Source organism: Panthera pardus, unplaced genomic scaffold, assembly GCF_024362965.1.
Source record: "Panthera pardus isolate Hobbes unplaced genomic scaffold, ASM2436296v1 HiC_scaffold_6, whole genome shotgun sequence".
Taxonomy (NCBI): domain Eukaryota; kingdom Metazoa; phylum Chordata; class Mammalia; order Carnivora; family Felidae; genus Panthera; species Panthera pardus.
In genome coordinates this window covers 28767709-28788541 of record NW_026526991.1, presented here as the reverse complement: position 1 = coordinate 28788541, position 20833 = coordinate 28767709, and the positions used below count along the sequence as shown (strand labels likewise).

The following is a 20833-nucleotide window of genomic DNA, read 5'->3' as shown; positions in this document are numbered from 1 at the left end:
CAGAGAAGAAAGCAGCAACACATCAGAGAGGGTGTGTTAAATTAGATAAGAAATTTTAGTCCTTATGCCAAGAGCAATAGAAAACCTTCAAAGTACTTAAAGCATGGAGACAATATGATTTGGGTTTATAAAAGATCACACTGGTTTTGTATGAATAATCAGTTAATAAAGGGGAGGAACAGATAAGGAGACATCTGTAAGTAAGCTAATGCTACATTCCCTGCCAAAAATATGCTCCCTCAGAACAAGAAGGCAGTGATGGTGATGGAAGAGAACAATGTTACAGGTGGTGGGAGAGGTGGATTAGAAGAGGAAATGCAGACTATTCTGTTTAGTCATTTAGACATTGAAGAGGTAAACTCATCAGAAATTGTGGTCTAACTTTCCTCATTAAAAAACTAATTAAATTGACAAGCACTTCCTCCTCCAGCTTCCAGAAAGTAGTGGGTATATATATATATATATATATATATATACATATATATCAGCTATATATGTGTGTGTGTGTGTGTGTGTATCTTCTTATCTTATTTACCCTCTTCAATGTGGTTTCTATTGCTCAATGCCACTGATGTGGTTTTGATACAGACTCAAATAACCTCAATAACATTCAAACTATTGGACATTTCCCAGTCTGGACTCCTCAAGCATCGTTAAATTGCCTCTTTTCCAGAGCTCTCTATTCTGTTGACTTTAATGACAGTAGAATCTCCTTTCACCTTGGTGACCCCTTTGCCCTTGTCTCTTTTTCTAGTTTGGCTCATTTTGCTGTCTGGCCTTTAAATAGTGAAGCTAGTCATGGTTCAATCTTCAGGCCTCTTTTATTCTCACTCTGTAGACCGTCCCCATGTTATCTTATCCAAGCTCATGCTTCTTAAACTTATACCTCCTTTCCCTACAACTGTCCTGAATTGCAGACTCAAATCTAATTGCATAATTAGATCCCATTTAATTCTTCACTGACACCTAAACTCAACTTCACTGCACACTCACAGACAGGGAAGAATAGAGGAGGATGAGGTTGATGGCTAGGTGGATATGTGTAATTGAAGACATCAGTGAGTGAAAGAGAAAGTCTTTAGAAACTAATTTTTAAAGAAATTGGGAAGCCAGGGTGCCAGACATTTTCCCTGAGAATACTGAAGCTACCAGAAGCATGGTAAAAATCCTCAACAAAACAGTAACAAACCACATTCAACCGCATATTTAAATGATTATACACCATGACCAAATGGAATTTGTTCCAATAATAATAGCATTGAAAAATACTTAGTAACTAACTTAATCAAGGAGATAAAACCTTATATAATGAACACTACAAAACATTACTCAAAGAATTAAAGACAAAAATAAATGGAAAGACAACCAAAGTTCATAAATTGGAAGATGTAAAATTGTTAAGATGTTAATACTTACCAAAGTGATCTACAGGTTCAATGCAATCTCAGGAAAAAGTCCAATGACTCGTTTTGGCAGAAATATAAAAAATCTATATAAAATTTATACAAAATCTGAAGGGACCACAAATAATTAAAATAATCTTCAAAAAGAATAAAGTTGGAGGATTCATACTTTTGGATTTCAAAACTTATTACAAATACACAGTAATGAAAAGAGTGTGGTACTGATATAAAGACAGATATACAGACGAATAGAATGGAATAGAATAGAATAGAATAGAATAGAATAGAATAGAATGGAATATTCAGCCCAGATATGAACCCTTGAATACATGTTTAAATTATTTTCAAAAAGAAGTCCAAGATCATTAAGTGAGGGGAGTGCAGTCTTTTTAACAACCAGTGCTGGGGAAACTGGATATCCACATGCAAAATGATGAAGTTGGACCATTACCTAATACCATACATAAAAGTCAACTCCACATGGATCAAATACCTAAATGCAAGAAACAAAACAAGGAAACTCTTAGAAGATAACCTAGAGCAAAATCCTCATGACACTGGATTTGGTAATTTTTCTTGATATGACATCAAAGGCAAGGCAATAAAAACAAAAATAGGCAAGCTAAACTTTATGAAAGTTACAAACTTTGCACATCAAACAATGCTATCCATGGAATAAAAAGGCAACCTACAAAATGGGAGAAAGCATTTTCAAATCATATATCTGACAAGAGATTAGTATCTAGAATATAGAAAGAACTCTTAAAACTCAACCACAACAACAAAAACTCTGATTCAAAAGTGGGCAAAAGACTTGCATAGTCATTTCTTCAAAGAACATATATTAAGCCAGTAAGCGCATAAAAAATGCTCAATCACTAATTATTAGATAAATGCAAATCAAAATTACAATAACTACATATGTAATAATCCTAAACTAAAAGCAATCTTTATGCCCATTAACAATTTAATGGATAACTAAAACAGTGAAAATGGAGTAACCAGATATAGGTAATATAAATCTGAATTACATAATTTTGCCCCTAAACAGACACAAAAGCATAGACATTGCATTATTACTTTTCTGTATTGTTCAATAAAAAAGAAAAGAAAAACACACAAAAAGCATAAATATAGTGTTCAAAGTTGAGAAAGGAGTGACCTTTTGGGAGGGGGTGGGGTATCAATGCAGAGGTGGCATGGCAGGGGTATTTTGAGTGCTGGTGACATTTGCTGATTTACAAGTGGTTGCTTAGATGTATTCTGGGAGTTAATTCATCGAAGTGTAAATTGATATTTTCTTGCACTTTTTTGGGCTATACTCTACCTCTTAATTAAAAAGAAAACATCCTACTTTACCAACCACATGAGCATCACAGAAGTAGCGGTTGGGATGTTGCAAGCCCAGTATAAAGGGCCATTAAACTTTTACAAGGCTAAATAGAGGTTAAAGAAAAAAGAAAAAAGAAAAGAAAACATCCTAATTGTCACAAAACTATAAATACCTAGAAACAAAATTAGTAACACAAGTAAGTTGCCTATATGAAATAAACTATAAAACAAAACCTGAACACATAGGGAGATGACCTAGGTACTAGAATAACTAAAGACATTCTGCAAATTGATGAGAAACTACGCAAAAGCAAAAGCCAATAGTAATTAATAAGAGAGATGGACAGGCAATTCATAGGAGAGACAATGCAAATGTTGAACCCATTTCAAAGGTGCCAACTACACTTCAAAAGAAAACTCAGGAAAATGCAAGTTAAAACAATAAAATAGTTTACTAATTGTTTTTGCAAAATTTTATGAAGTACCTATAAGAGAAAGGTCTAATGTGAGGAAATAGAAACTTTCTTTGCCACGTGATTAGTGGGAGAGTGTTAACTGAACTCTTCTTGAAAATAGTCTGAGAGTATCTATTATATTTAAAATTGCATAAACCCTTTGTCTGGCTCTACCAAAATGATAGTGCCATATATTAAACTATATGCACAATATTTCTGTTTATTTGCATCATCACTTACAATGACAACATTGGGAACAATTTGAATACCCATTCATTGAGGGAATAAATCTGTGTTTACTACATCTGAAGAGCTGGCCATAATCGATTGCAAAAAAAAAAAAAAAGTTGAAGAAAAATATGGTCATATCTTGATTCTGTAAAACCATTGTCATAAAAACTCTTTATCGGTATAACGGCTTGGGAAAGACATTCTTAATCTACTACTCTCAGAAGTATGGGAGTGGATGAGGCTAGGGGCCAGGTGAAGATATTTTTAATTTGTTTTTCTTCTTCTTTTATTATTTAGTTTGCTGCGATGAGCATGTATGGATATATACAGACACGTATATATAGTTTAATAATCTAAGGGTATTTATAAAGAGAAAAGTTTCCTTCACAAATCAAATATATGGCACGTTTCCTTCTTTTTTGTAAAACCTCATACTTTCGGCTTCACTCATTCCGAGTTCCCAATGCCAGTTGTTTCTTGTCCACTTTCATTAACTTCCCTTGAGACTGGTCTAGCTGTGCCAGCTTTTCTTTTATTATAATGGTTATTTACATGCAACAAGTATTTACAGCGTGTTAAGATGGCTCTGTGGCCAAGTTTAAAAGAGAATTCTGGTAAATCCCTTCCACTCACAATGCTTTTATCTATCACTGTGCTGTAGTTCATTGCTCTCCTTCTGTTTACTTAAAGATTTCATCTAGGTTCTTTATGCTTTGCCAGCACCCAAAGGCACACTTTTCTCTTGATGCATTCCAGTTTCCATAGTACTATTTGCTGGCTTGATTCTCTAAGAGACGATCCGTTTATTGAATCACAAAGACTCTAGATTTAACCCAAGATAAATGTTGAATATTGCTTCGGGTCCTGGAAAGCATTAGATGCTCTGTGAAAAAGTGGCTCAACCTCGAAGTTAAAAGCAGCCTGTTTGAAGTTCCAAATCCACATTCCTCTTCAGTGTCCTCTGTCACCACAAGATTTTTTACCCTGGGCTCACCTTGACAACCCAAATCCTCTTCTTACTATATCAGTTTCTTTCCTCTGGGAATTCATGTAGAACACAGACTCTAAGATCACTCATTTTGCTCTCCTGGAGAGCATTATTCTTATTCAGAATTCCAGGCTTTCCGTGTCACGGTGGCCCAAATGCCCTAATGGTTAGGCACAAACTCTTTTTATGGCTCTCCAGATGCTACCCAGATAGTTTAAGCTAGTAAAATTCCATCTAAAAATTTTCCTTACACCACTCCCTCTTCAGCATTCAGTGTTGAAGAGTCCTGTTTAAACCCTGCTCTCTTCCTCCTTCCCAACGACCACCATCTTTCTTTGGTTATTTTCACATCTCTCCTGATTAATATAGTGGCCTTCCCTTTGACCATTGTACCTCTAGTCTTTCTCAACCTCCATCACACTTTTGCCAAAGTTATTTTTTGAAAACCAAAAAATCCAAGCTTCTCAATTTCCTCCAAAAAGAACTTTGATGTTTTTTCTTCAATACCTATAAGAAAAGAGCTGAAGGTCTTAATATGTTACATATAGCTCTCCATTAATTTCTGCACATCATTCTGACCTTGACACCACTATTCTGCCAGCACTGCCCACCACCAAAGCCACAGACTTTGCCATAGCTTCTTGCATTTGGAGATACCATTTCCTTTGCAGGAAGATCCTTCTGACCCTGTTCTGGGTGGTGGATTCTCATGCATCCCTTTAGACTCTACTCAAGTGGCAAAAGCTCTGAAGCCTTCCTAAATCCTTTGGGCGTATAGCTGTTTTTCATTTTTGTCTTCTTTAAAAAAATGTTTTTTAAGTTTATTTATTTATTTTGAGAGAGAGAGCATGGGGGCGAGGGAGGGGCAGAAAAAGAGGGAGTGTGCACTGTCAGTGCAGAGCCCAATGTGGGGCTTGAACCCATAAACCATGAGATCATTAGCTGAGCTGAAACCAGGAGTTGGACGCTTAACCGACTGAGCCATCCAGGCACCTTCCATTGTACTGTTTGGAGTTCTACTTTAGTATGTATCAGATTGTATTTTAACCTTCTGACTATATATACATGGTACCCACCTTAAATCATGAGTTCTTCAAGGTCAGGGATAATCACCTGATACCAAATATTGGATTCAGTCTCTGACAGGTGTACTTATTTGAGGGGCCTTGGGGATGACAGAATAAACCCAGCTCCTCCACAATAATCAGGTGTTGTAATATTCCATAAAGACCCTTGTTAAAACTTGATGTAGTCAGATCAGGAAATGAATCAGAGAGATGTCTCTGTTATTTTATTCAAAAGACATCCTCCCATAAACCTCTGTTAAGATTCAGTGGAAAATGACATCTATTTCCCTCATTTCAATTGTGGACTAAATAGTATTACCAAACATTCTACTCTTAAAAATTGAAAATTGGGTTTCCAGACTGCAAAATGTCTCAAGCCTTTGACTCCTTTCACTACTGCTAAATCAAGGTGGAATTTTGTTTTCCACTCAAAAGTTGGTTTTACTCCAGGAGTTCTTAGAGAAACCTCTTATGTTAGTGAATTTCTGTTCAAAGTGCAAATTCTGCTGCCCAATTTGTGATAGTCTTCCTCCTACATTGTAACTAGGATTTATCTATTATAATCATGGTATATAGCCTGCTAAAGAATAAACTTTTATAGGTAGTATGGTAGAATATATGTATATATGAAGAGAGAAAGAAAGATTTAAAAATCACCTCATACGTATACATTTCAGGTAAGGAATCTGATACTTAGAAAGCCTAGGTCATTTATTGGCATCACTCTAACATGTATCCAAGTTCACAAGTAAGTGCAAGATTCAAAGTTCATAAGCTCCCAAAATTTTACATTCATTCTGCATATTGCCTCTCTGATTCGGATTTCATCCATAACATTTATTTCCACATTTTAAGTCATACTGTGTCAATAATTAAGTTTCAAGAGCAACAGAGAAACGAAAAAATATATATAATGAGGTATTTTAACTGGATTTTAAATTATGTAACAGTCACATAGTTTGATTTCAGCTATTACCTAATTACATGCCCAAACCACTAGCTAACAGATTTATTGTGCATTCGAGTATATTATAAAATTTAGCTAATTATTTAGGGACACTCGTTGAGACTCTCAAATTAGGCTGTCACTCCACTTTCACTGTGAAAATGAGTAGTGCTTAATTTTTTATGAACGTTCAAAAAGCTTTTAAGGTACCTCAATGTGCTTTCCATTTCTTCCATACCCCTCCAAAATCCATTTTAGAGAGATTTATAATAGAGGAAGAGGAGAAATGATAACGTTTGCCTGGATATAAAGAGAAAAATAACCAGCTAATGGGCGGGTTAGGAAGAAGAGTGTCAAGACGAATGGCCGGGGCAAGGGACGGTAAAAGTTTAAAGAGGACGGCACGTACCACTGGACGGTTGTGGCAATCTTTTCCACAAGATGTGTAAACTTACTATATTTTGTCTCGTGAAATTTTATCACCAACCTCTGTGCATCTCTAAAAGAAATACTGAATGCTCTTTACATACAATTTCTAAAACTTTAATTTCTTTTGATTATTCTCCCCCAAGGTATGCTTAGTGGAATGTTACAGATATAATTATATTTCCAAATGTATCTTTAACAATAATTTAGAACCTAAGTGTCTTAATATTAAAAAAAATATTTAGAGAAATGGAACAAAAATAACCTTTATAGCATTGTATATTTATTCAGCAAACAACAACATGGTGATAGCCCAAATTTTAGACCAAGTCATGAGGGAAACAAAAAATTAGGGTTAAGGATTTTGAGTGCGTATGTTCAATCTACTTGTGATTAGCTGGGTAACCGTAAGAATATAATTTAATAATATAATTTCTTTTTTTTCAATTGTCCATTAGTAAAATTAGTAAAAGGTCCATTAGTAAAATGTTCATTAATAATTGTCTTACCTTGACCACGGTCGTGGGAAGAAGTTTATCTGTGTGACCACGATGCATGCTGGGAAGGAGAGTGGTAAATCTGAATAAGGAAAAAGAGCATAGTAACTGCAATCGCTATTTATGAACTCCAAGAGAAGCTAGGATGTTTTGAGACAATATTATTTGGGTTCCAATCACAAAATATTTGAGTGCACTCAAATGACTCTCATGTACCCTCAAGTTTATGAATCGTAGCACACTGGTGTTTCTTATACTTTACTGTGAATACATATTACCTAGACATTTGTTAGAATGCAGGTTATAATTCAAAAAAGTCTGTGGTTAAGTTTGAACACTTACATTTCTAACAAGCTCCCAGGTGATAGCGCTGGTCAAGGTACCACACTTTGAGTAGCAAAGTAGAAGGTTATGGCTTCCATAGTAATTAGAGAGATAATGAAAAGAAGTGGCCCTGTGATATATGGTTAAGAGTCTTTCTGACATACTAGACATTACAATAAGACTCTAATTTGGAATTTGGATAAGGGATATGAATTTGGGGTAGTGATAAATAAGACAGGGAAGGCCCCCCCAGATTGGAAAAAAACTTCGGGTAATCTGTATTGGGAAGCAACTTGCTTTAAAAAGTAAGGCGAAGAGTGTGGTGCACAAAATTTGTGTAGAGAAGAACATGTTTGAGTGAACTTTTCAGTAATAGATCAAAATGAATGGAGACAGATGCAGCTGGTTCAGCTTCAATGACTTAGAATGAACGGGGAGCTTAAAAACTTGAGCGTTAACATCTGCATAATGTAGGGGATACCCAAAAGCCATTAAGACAAAGGAACACAGGATGAAAAGGCTTTTGAAGAGAAAAGGAAAATTAAGATGTTTTTCAGGCAGTGGCAAAACAAAAAGGCAAAGGAAAGACTTTATGAAAGTTATAGGTCATCTCTTTGGGGAATGGAACCCTTGCTGCCGAGAACAGGCAGAAGGAAATCCATCTGAGTCTACTGGGCAGGAAAGAAGAAATGGGAGAAGTTATCTAGAGAAACAATTAGAAGTCATCTAGAGAAGCAATTAGAGAGGCAATAGAAAATGAGATAAATCCTGTTGTGTTTTGAACTAAAGTAACCAGGAAAGTCCATGCAGAAGCCGAGAAGGAATAGATCCTGAAGCCAAGGAGAAATATGGCAAGAGAAGTCACGAGGGAAACAAAAAATTACATTCAAATTGAATGTAAATAAAAAATTACAAATTGCAAATTACATTTGCAAATTAAAATCACAGGGGTTCCTGGGTGGCTCAGTTCGTTAAGCATCCAACCATGGCTCAGGTCAGGATCTCATGGTTCATGAGTTCGAGCCCTGCGTTGGGCTCTGTGCTGACAGCTCAGAACCTGGAGCCTGCTTTGGATTCTGTTCTCCCACTCTCTCTGCCCCTCTCCCACTCATTTTCTCTCTCTCTCTCTCTCAAAATAAACATTAAATAATTAAAATCACAAAGTTTATTATTTTTATGATTCCCTGTTAAAAAGGAAAAAGATGACATCAGTTCAAGCTTTGACAAATTCTAACTGTATTAAATGCTGATGGAAAGGGATTGCATCACAAGGGTAGCAATTATTTTTAAGAGGTGGAAAGACTAACGTAAGTGAAAAAACATGGTAAAATAAAGCCGCAGGGTAAAGAGTAAAGACCAATGGCCAACTGGTTGTAAAGCGTGGAGGAAAGGAGTCTGCAAAGGTGAAACTAAGAACTCCATCCCTGTGGAGGAACTCGGAGAGGTTCCATTCATTTGTGGCACAGACACTTGGAGTATATTTGACCTTTGGCTTGGTGAACAGCAACAGACCTTCCTCTCTCTTTTGGTTCTTCTGCCACTCTCTCACTCTTACTCATTACTAGCAACATATTGTCCCACCTTCTTTTCAAAGATACATGAGATCTGCAGAAAATACAGAGCCAGATAGAAGTTGAAAGTGATAAAAACAGATTTTATTCTGAAGAGCCTTCAGTCTAGGACTGGACTCAATTCCACGTACAGCTAGAACACTGGGGATTTATAGCCAATGAGTAGATGAGGGGGATTGGTGGATGAAAAATCACTAAGAGAAGACATCAAGGTAGGGGGGATTCTTGCTGAAGACAGGCCAGGATAATCAGCTGTCATCTGAGGGATGGAAAGGGATGAAGAATATGATTAGATATCAAGCATGGTCAGATCCCAGGTCTGGGGACTCTCCCTAAATTGACCTAGCAGGATTCTTGCAAAAACTGGGCTAGACAGGCCCAAGGACAAGGTCCAAGGATGAGGCCTAGTTGAGAAGGGGGCTTAAAGGAACCTGACTGAAGTTTGATCAAGGAGAGAGTCTTTGTCAGTCAGAGGATCAACTCTCCTCAACTGAAAATGGAAACACTCTGCCATGACTCTGCTGGCCTTCTCAGTGTTGGGCCTCACCATTTCCCTAAGACCTGTGTTTTTTGTGTTTTGTTTTTTAATCACCACCCACAAAAAACTAAGGCCTTTCCCTTTTCCCTTCAGGTCATAGTAGAGGACAGCCTTGAACATCTCATAAATGAATTTGGGTTATGAAAGTCGTGCTTAATAGTAGTTACTATCCCATTCCTTACATATACGTTGTTAAGACTTCAGTAATGTTTACATAGGAATTACAGGGACTAAAAGGAGATAACTTCATTTCGGGGATATTTTCAGCTGCATATACTCCCGGGAAAGATCAATCCTATGTGATTGGCAGCACTATAATTTTTAAACATCTAATTGGTCTTGGTTCATATCCAATTCTGCCATTACTCAATGTTCTCAAATCTATTTCAGAGTTTATCAGAGGAAGGAGAGGAAATTATCCAAAAGCAAACAACCACATGAATCATTACTGATTGTGATGTATCTCATTAAAAAAACATTTGAGAAGTACAGAAAAGTAGGGCAGAGCCAAATGGCTGTCATGTTAAGGACAAAGGGAAAAATGATCAAGCATTAGATATAATTTAAAAAATTATAATTTCAGCAGAATATACACATAGAAATAGCTGCTGTCTTCCATAACAGTCATTGGGGGAGATGTCATACAATGATGTTTCTATTGCTCAAGACATTTTTGAAACACTTCCTGGGAGTTTTCATCAGGATCACTTTATAAGTCATATAAGAGAGTCACTCCCATAAAATTATGGTCACTGTCTATATATTTGCACATTTTTACCATCGCATCTGTATCTTTATTTTTAAAAATAAACATAAAAATACTTATTATTGAAAGTGTCCCTGAGTGAATGTAGATGAAGATATCAACTTGGCACGTTGGAATAAAAACCTAAGTAAAATCTAACATAGTCTCCAATTTGAATTGTTTTAAGGACCAAATTTCCTTACTTCTTACTGGTAGTAATTTCTTTTGGCAATAGTTTTACAAGGCAAGAAAGAAAATAAAGCTTGATTCATTACTTATTTGGAATAAACAGGATCAGATATTCCCTTTGTGATTTCTTTGGGCACAAAAAGGAAATAGTTGTACAAAAGATTAACTTGGAACAACATATTAATACACTCACCATTGTCAAAGCAGCAAGTTGTGCAGTAAACTAAATTTCTGGCAATTTCAGAGTCATTATTTTTTGAAAATTTTTTAAATGTTTATTTACTTCTGAGAGAGAGACAGAGAGAGAGAAAGAGAGAGTACAAGCAGGGAAGGGGCAGAGAGAGAGGGAGACACAGAATCCAAAGCGGACTCTAGGCTCTGAGCTGTCAGCACAGAGCCCCACACGGGGCTCAAATTCAGGAACTGCAAGATCATGACCTGAGCTGAAGTCGGACACTTAACCGACTGAGTTACCCAGGCACTCCTCAGAGTCATTATCCATAATGTATTTCTTTCTCACCATGGACAAGATGGAATCCCTATGGAGGCATATCACTTGGATGTCTGGCTTAGTAGAATGCATGTATCATGTTGCATGTCAATCACTGAATTATTAACACAAATCTTTGTGTTCTTTCCTCCCAGTGTGAATCAAAACCACTTGATAGGAAATTATTTTTTGTAAGGAGAATATTGATCATAACCATATGTGTAAATGATTCAATTCTTTGGTATGGGTTTTTTAAATTATAAATTCCCCAACTGATTAAAAATTATCAACACTGTTATTGTTAAATAACATCATTATTTAACAATGTCGAATTAAGACGATGCCAATAAAAAGCGTATTTCTTCAACAAATTCACTTTAAACATTGATATAAAATGTCTGCCTTCCTTTCATTTTATACTTAAGAGCTCTTTGGGAACGGTTTGGGGATAAGCCAAGGAAAAATTGTTACTAGGCTTTGAACAAAACTGCTGTCTTTGTCTTCTATCTATCAACACAGAGTTTATGACAATATCCAGTCCTGACCAAGAAGTTTATATTCCTTGAGAGAAAAAAATGGGTGTGCATATAATTTGCAGGAATAAATAAATTAATGTACCATCTTTTCAAGGGGGTAGAGTAGCTAATAGGATCCATTCATTCAACAGAAACCAGCTTAAGTAAGGTTTTGATCCTATGCAAGAAGTCAGAATGCATTTTGTTTGGAAACCAATAAAGAGTTTTAAGCAGTAAAGTGGCATGACATGCCTAAAATCATCATTTTGGCAGCCATGAGTAGACAGCCTTGAAGGAGAGAAAGATTGGCAACAGCATGATCAGTGAAGAAACTATCACAGTGAATGGATCCAAAGATGATGGTTGTGGGCAGGGAGAGACTTGGATCTCGGCATAGAGAGCTGACTGAAGGCATTGATATTAGGGGAAGGAAAGCATGAATATTCCAGGATAATTCCTCAATGTTTAACTTGATTAGTTGGAATAGATAATTGTGCTATTTAAGGAAATGGAGATGACAAAGAGAGAAGCAGGCTGGAGAAATGAATCAAGCATTGTCACTTGGCTGTCTTAAGTCTGTGATGCTTACTGGACACCCAAAGGGAGATGCCCAGGAGGCGGTTGGACATACAGGTTAACGTTTAGGAGAGGATACGAATTAGAAATAGAAACATCAAAGTCATCTGCATATCACTGGCATTTTATTTTTTTAAAGTTTATGTATTTTTAAAGAGAGAGAGAGAGAGTATGTGCACGCGCGTGTGCACACACACACACAGAGGCATGAGTGGGGGAGGGGCAGAGAAGGGGCAGTGTGGAGCCTGACCTAGGGCTTGATCTCACAAACCGCGGTATCATGACCTCAGCGGAAATCAAGAGCCTGATGCTGAACGGACTGAGCCACCCACGCACTCCAAAGTCATCTGCATATCACTGGCATTTTAAAGCCGCTTCATTAGATGCACTCAACCAGGAAGAACAAAAGCAAGAAGGAAACTCAAAATGCTTGCACATTTAAAGGTTGACTAGAGAAGAAAGAGCAAGCAAAGGAAAATGAAAGAATAGCCAGAAAAGAGGAGGAAAACCAGAGTAGGGTGTGGTGTCACAGAAACTCAGGAAAGACAGACTTTCCCGTAACAGAATGATTGACCGTGTCACCTATTTCTGAAAGGGCGGTTCTGAGGTAGTACATATGGAAGCATCTCGTGCACTCCCTGGAACATAGTAGATAATAAATGCCATTTCCTCTCATTTCTTCATTCCATTCCAAGAGGTACTAGTGTTTAGTGATTCAGAGTGAAAGCTTGAGAGTCAATCTGCCTCAGTTCAACTTCTCCTTCAGCCATTCCATTGTTGCATAGCCTTATATGAGTCATTTCACCCGGCAATAGTTTGAGTCCTGTATTTTAAAATGGGACGATAACAGTGCCTACCTCATGGGGATGCAGCTAACACACTGTAATCAATCAGTAAGGTTAATTATTACTTCCTTTTCTATTTAACTTTTCTATGTTATGTATTATTTATCCAGTAATGAAAATGAATTAGTTTTTAATACTCATAATGAATACTTATCTAAGTGACTTAATAATTCATCATATTCCCACAGTCCATGAGACAATAAACAAAGCACAACTTTGCTTCTCATATTGTGACCATATCTACTTTTAAATCCCAAGAAACAAATAATCTAATGAAGAAATGGGCAAAAGATACGAACAGACACTTTTTTTTTCAATGTTTATTTATTTTTGAGAGAGACAGAGACAGAATGCAAGTGGGTTAGGGGCAGAGAGAGAGGGAGACACAGAATCCGAAGCAGGCTCCAGGCTTCGAGCTGTCAGCACAGAGCCTGACACAGGGCTTGAACTCAGGAGCTGTGAGATCATGACCTGAGCTGAACTCGGACGCTCAACTGACTGAGCCAGCCAGGCACCCATGAACAGACACTTTCCCAAAGAAGGTATCCAGATGTCTAACAGACATGAAGAGATGCTCAACATCACTGATCATAGAGGAAATACAAATTAAAACCACAATGAGAAACTACCTCACATCTGTCAGAATGGCTAACATTAACAACTCAGAGAACAACAGATGTTGGTGAGGATGTGGAGAAAGAGGAACCCTTTTGCACTGCTGGTGGGAATGCAAACTGTTCAGCCACTCTGGAAAAAGTATGGAAATTCCTCAAAAAGTTAAAAATAGAACTACCCTATAACACAGCAATTGCACTACTAGGTATTTATCCAAAAGATTTAAAAATGCTGATTTGAAGGGGCACATGCACCCCAATGTTTATAGAAGTACTATCGGGGTGCCTGGGTGGCTCAGTCGGTAAGCATCCAACTTCAGCTCAGGTCATGATCTCGCGGTTCGTGAGTTCGAGCCCCCCATCGGGCTGTGTGCTGACAGCTCACAGCCTGGAGCCTGCTTCAGATTCTGTGTCTCCCTCTCTCTCTGCTCCTCCCCCACTCACACTCTGTCTCTCTCTCAAAAATAAAGTTAAAAAAAATTAAAAAAAAAGAAGTACTATCAATAATAGCCAAATTATGGAAAGAGCCCAAATGTTAATAACTGCCGAATGAATAAAGAAGATGTGATATATATACACAATGGAATGTTACTTGGCAATCAAAAAGAATGAAATCTTGCGATTTGCAACAACATGGATTAAACTAGACTGTGTTATGCTAAGCAAAATAACTCAGTCAAAGATAAATATATAATTTCACTCATATGTGGAACTTAAGAAACAAAACAGATGAACTTAACGGAAGGGAAAGAAAAACAAGATAAAAACAGGGAGGGAGGCAAACCATAAGAGACTCTTAAATACATAGAATAAACTGAGGGTTGCTGGAAGGAGGTGGGTGGGGGATGGGTTAAATGGGTGATGGGTATTAAGTAGGGCACTTGTTGGGATGAGCCCTGGGTGTTCTATGTAAGTGATGAATCACTAAATTCTGCTCTTGAAACCATTATTACACTCTATGTTAACTAACTTGGATTTAAATAAAATTTAAAAAATAAACGCTCAAGTTATTTTTATGGATTGTGGTCCTGATCACATGTGGGGACATGTAAAAGGAACAAACAGGGGTACTGGGGCACCCAGAGACTAGCAACAGTGCAAAGTTGTTTCCACCCATAGGACTAAAGAGACAAGAGGAAGAAATGGTGTTATCAGAGTTCACTGAGAATTAGAATTGCAAAGGAGGGGTTTCCTGGTGGGGAAGAGGAACGTGCTTACTACCTAGGACTAGTGCCTATAGAGGGAGGGAGAAGGGAGAAGCGGCCACTAACTCTCCTTTTGCCTTCATTTCTCAGTCCACTGGCTGCTTCTAAGCAGAGGCTGGCTGGCAAGGGAGCCACAGAGAGGCAGTTTTCAAAAATTAACCTTCTAAGACCCAGATGGGGTAGAGCAGGATGGAACACAGGCAAAAAGGAACAAAGAAAGAACAACCAAACGTGCTTTTTTGCTATTCTCTAGTGTTACGTTCCTAGCCAAGTCCCAGTAAGTGATACTCCGATAAGGGAGATTCTTCCCCATTTCAATACCTTCCTCTCATGCTGGTGGCTAATCCATACTGTCAGCTTCTAAATTGTGTTTCATGTCATCTAGGCTTTCACAACTATTAAACAACATGGAATCTCCTTAGTACTTTGCTTCCAATTATATATATATATATATATATATATATATATATATATATACACACACATACACACACACATATCAATATGTATAGATCAGTTAAAAGGGTGTTTTTAAATTATAAAAATGAAAAGCTTGATACAAACTTTTCTGGCAAATATGCCAAAATTTTTGTCTGTTTCCAACATTTGGATAGAATTCCTTGATTTGACTACATCCCACAAGAATGCCTTCATTCCTTTTTTTTTTTACTGGAAACTTCCAAACTGTTGACACCACAGATTTTAAAAAATAAACAGATGGGCATGTTTCCATGACTTCACTTTATGTTAAGGATATAAATATTCATCGAAATAAAAGACAATGTCTCTATTTTTTATTGCATGTAAATAAAAGAATTTGTCAACGTCATTTTATCCATTCATCCATTGCTTGTTTGTTGACGTTAAACAGATCTATTGATGGCTGTGGTGGGAAATTCTTTAATCCTCAGTCCTAATTCTAGGTGATTTAGAGGGTTTTGAAAAATAAAAAAAATAAAAATGAAACAAAATTTTCATGAAAAGGCTTAGAGTTCAAAATGTCTAAAAATGTCAGATTAGAGAAATTTGTCATAATTATGAGAAGATGAATGAAAATCATTTTCAATGAAAACAACAACTTTTTTATTTAAAAAAAACTTTTTTAAAAAAATTATTTTACAGAGGGAAAAAAAGTATTTGGCCTAGAGTCGTACTGAAATTTAGCCAGAGGAAAGTTTGTTCTGAAGTTTGTCCTGCCTTTAATCTGGGCAAATTCAAGCTACAGCAAAATTATAGTTTCCAGTATCCCTTGAATTTCCAGTGAGTTCTGTTGAGAAGAAACCTCAGAATACAGTGACTCCACATTCTTAAATTTGAGACAGGATAGCATAAAAATCTTTGCTATTTAAATAATATCAGAAAAGCAGTTTGCTAACTCTCTCAGGCTCAGATTTGTAATTATCAGACCATAATCCATAGATGCAAAATGTTAAAGTCATTTTATAAAATAATGGAAGCCATTTACTTTCACATGATGATCTAGTATAAACTATTTGTCATTTTCAAATGAGTTCAATTCTCATACAGTCCTTTTGTATGACTAGTAATATCACAAAATGCATGATAAATATAAACTGCATGTTGGCAAACATAGAATCAGAAAGGAGCAAAGGTCTTTCACGGCAAATCAGTAAGTAGTGATTACATGCCAACTGAATACAAAGTTATGTGGTCAAATTGATAAAAGCAAATTGTTTATGTTAATTGTTCTTTTTCTCCACTTACCGGTTTGGGTTGCTCAAGACTAATTTGTCCTAAGTAATTTTTGTGTGATATAATTTTATTAAATGTATATATTGGGGAGAAGTATTACAGTCTGGCTGGTGCTTTGCTCATGTCAAGGACACATAAATAGTTCATGTACTTCAGGATCTAACATTTTCTCTGTGGACAATAGAGTCATACTGAGGGGCACTTATGGCAATGAACGACATGTGCTTTAAGTATTCATAACAGGAACCCAAACAAGAGCAAGGTTTCATTGGAATACCTGAGATTTGAGCTGGGGCCACAGCAAGATTAAGTTAGCGTGTAGTTAGTAGATAGACCACGTAAGTAACTTTTTTAAAAGAAAAGTGTAGGGGCACCTGGAGGGTTCAGTCGGTTGAGCATCCGACTTTGGCTCAGGTCATGATCTCCCAGTTTGTGAGTTTGAGCCCCACGTGGGCTCTGCGCTGACAGCTCAGAGCCTGGAACCTGTTTCAGATTCTGTGTCTCCCTCTCTCTCTCACTCTGCCCCTCCCCTGCTCACACTCTGTCTCTCAAAAATAAATAAACATTAAAAAAAATATTTAAAAGAAAAGTCTAGAAAGTGATGGTCTATTTTGGTTTCTAAAATATTTTTCAAGTAATCACTCTGATTTAGAATTTGCCTGTTGTATACAAAATGTCTTGAAATAGTAAGTGCCACGTATCTCAATGTGATCAAGATACAAAAACAAAAAAACAAAAAAACAAAAACCAAGTCATTTGGTGAAAATGTGCTGTGGCTATGAGAGAGAGGTGTGTGTATTGCAGAAATGACCAGGAGAAAGTCAGCTCTGTGCTCCTTCCCTGGATGGAGAGATTCCCAAGCCACAGAACAAATACAAACGATTCCAGCCGAAATCAGTACAAATGTCATTTTCAGTGTGCAGCCAATTTCCAGATGTGGATTATTCAAGAATATGGGGGAGTTTTCTAATGCTATGTAATATTAACTGGGATACATTTTAATGGCACAAAACTACTTTTAAGCTGAACATATGAAAGTTTTTTTTCTAAATAAAAAATTTTTTTAAAAAAGGTTTTTTTTCTTATTTTTGTAGTTCGTTTCAGGATTTATTTATCTTGCAAAATATCCAGCTCCATTCTTACTAGCAGAGAGTCATAAAAATCCTCAAGAAAATGACAAATTTTATCTTCGACCAAAAAATTTTTTTCAAATTACTTTCATTAGTGATAACAAATTCTAGAAAAGAATATATTGAGTTATTCTCTGTCACACAGCTATTAGGGAATAAAATTGCGAGGTACTGTTTTCCTTAACAGATCCTTTTCAAAGACAAATGACTGAGAGAAACAGAATACCAGCAATATTTTTATTTCTTTTTAAAAAGAAAAATTCTTTAAAAATAATTCAATTTTAAAAAGATAATTCTTTTTGTTGTGTTTTTTGTTATATTTTATTATAATTTGTATTAAATTCTTTTTATTATATACTTTTACGTAATTTTTCAGATGAGAACGTTAGAGACCAGAATGTTAGTTACTTGCCCAAAGTCACAAAGCTAGGGAGTATTGTGTTATGAAAACGTTAATTTATTTCTTGACACTGACCAGTATATATGATTCAATGTATAAATGTACTTTCTTATGCAAAGAAGAGTGTATTTAAAACACATGAACAGTATTGTTGGTTATGAGAATCTTTGAATTCTGAGATACTAGAGGAAAGCCTTGAAAGAGGGAAACAAGTCAATTGTAGGTAAGAAAGAAAAGACTCTTGGCATGCCTGGGTGGCTCAGTTGGTTAAGCATTGCATTCTTGATTTCGCCTCAGGTCATGATCTCACAGTTGTGAGATCAAACCCTGTGACAAGCTCTTCACTGACAGTGTGGAGCCTGCTTGGGATTCTCTCCCTCTGCACCTGCCCTGCTCACGCACACACACACTCTCTCTCCTTCTCTCTCTCAAAATAAATAAATAAACATTAAAAAAGAAAGAAAGAAAGAAAGAAAGAAAGAAAGAAAGAAAGAAAGAAAGAAAGAAAGGAAGGAAGAAAGAAGGAAAGAAAGAAAGAAAAGACTCTTTGGATTGATGGATTGGACAGAAAGGGGTGTGAGGCACTTAAAAGTGGAAAAATCATCCTAGAGAGAACTTTTGCTAGTTTGTTTTGTTTTATTTGTTTTGGCAGGAGAGTATGACAAAGTGAAAAAAGATAATGGAATCATCAGGTCATGCTCTATGAAAGATTAGGAAAATTTCAGTCAGGGAAATCTTGTATGGCAAATTTGATGGATAGGATCAGAAAACACCATAGGTTATCGAAAGTTTCTACGGATGAAGATAAGGACAATCTCTAACTAGGTTCATTTTATAAATACACGCACTACCATCCCACTATGATACAATCTGCGATTAAAATAAGTTTGAGCGACACAAGATATTGGAGACTTCACCAAAACATAAAAATTAATATTTGACCGATAACTTGTATGTGTGGGGAAAGTATCTAGCATACCAGCCTTCGTACTGAGTAGCACGTGGTATGGGTGAAGCACTTCCAAAGAATGTGGTACAGAGACAAGAATTGGCCCAGTTAAAGCCACTTGACTGATGGGGTGGTGTGGTCAAATCTCCACGCGAGTGCCACTGAATGAGAAAATCTATACAAGACCTAGAGTTCGAATAGCATCTGGATTTAGGTGTCCCTGAATGAATCACACTGTTATACAGACAATCGTGGGAAGTACCAAACCTGAAGAGCTGCACACTACCCACGTCGTCTTGACTGCCTGCAAACGAGGTGATTTTATTCATCTGCCAGCTGATAAAAAATATATATATCCTTTCTATTAATAGAAAGAGCACTTGTTTAATTCACATTTAAACTCTGTCAACACTTAAGAGTTCAAAGTATTGGTAAAACATCAAGCACAGATCAATTCAACACAAGGACCTTTTAGAAGGACTTGGCTAAGGGCTCCAAAGAAAAGCCCATGCAAATATAAGTCTGCCTTTGTTCAAAGAGATTGAGAAAATTGGGCTTAAAAAGAAAGAATGTCAATATATGCAAGACACAACTTATTTGATGATTCATTGGCAGATATCAAAAGAAACTATGAATTTGGCGTAAATCAGTCTCTACGCTGGGACGTTAATGGATTAGAGAAAAACACTGGACCCCATGTAAAAAGACATGGATTCCAGTCCGAGGACACTTTGTTTTTTTTGTTTTTTTTACCATCAGTATTATTTTGGGCAAGTCACTAAACCCCTCGAAATAAGCTTCCATCTATTGGTCTACATAGTTTTGCTCATAATTCTCGTTTTTGCCAATTCGAATGGTCTGAGAAGTTCAGTCCCTGTGCGGATTGGGCTCTGGACACGCCTTTTCCTCCCGACCCACTCAGTGATGACTGAGCATCTGATGTTTCCTTTTTGTTATGTAAGTGCAACGTCTGTCACACGGTACGTATCCACTGGACGTTGTGGAATGGAATCGAATCATGCACACAAGAAGGAATTAATAAGGTACCCACAAGATTATAAAACACTCAAAAAAAGGAGAATATTAGAGAAGGCATAAGTAGGAGGAGAAAGAGGGCTGGAGAAGTCGAAAAAAACATAGACCTGCTGGTTTTCCATAGCTGGCTGAGAAGTTGTTTAGGGACCCATAGATTATGAAACACATACTTTTATTTTATGTTTGCTAATGTTTATGTACTTCTGAGAGAGAGACACAGAGCGTGAGCGGGGAAGGGACAGAGAAAGAGGGGGAGACACAGAATCTGAAACAGGCTTCAGGGTCTGAGCTGTCAGAGGAGGGGCTTGAACTCAGGAGGGGCTGTCAGAGGAATGGCGAGATCATGACCTAGGCTGAAGTCAGATGCTTAACCAACTGAGCCACCCAGGCGCCCCATAAGATACACACTTTTAGATGCTACACCCTGGATTAGCCCATCACACTATGTGCCTGACTTGCTGTTCTACTCTCTTCATGCTCTGAATGGTGATCCATAACAGTACCGCCTAAGAGAACTTTCAGCAACGATGGAAACTTCTATGTGTGCCCCTCCAATATAGCAGCCTCTTGCCACATGGAGCTGTCGAGTACTTGAAATGTGGCTAGAGTAACGGAGGAACTAAATTTTTATTTTCACTTAATTTTAATT

At 36.9% G+C, this 20833-nt stretch overlaps 1 long non-coding RNA gene across 2 annotated transcripts in view; it reads right to left on the bottom strand.

The window, feature by feature from the left end:
* LOC109265316 (uncharacterized) overlaps window positions 1-20833 on the bottom strand; it is a 423571-nt gene that overhangs the window by 17947 nt on the left and 384791 nt on the right. The window lies entirely within an intron of this gene.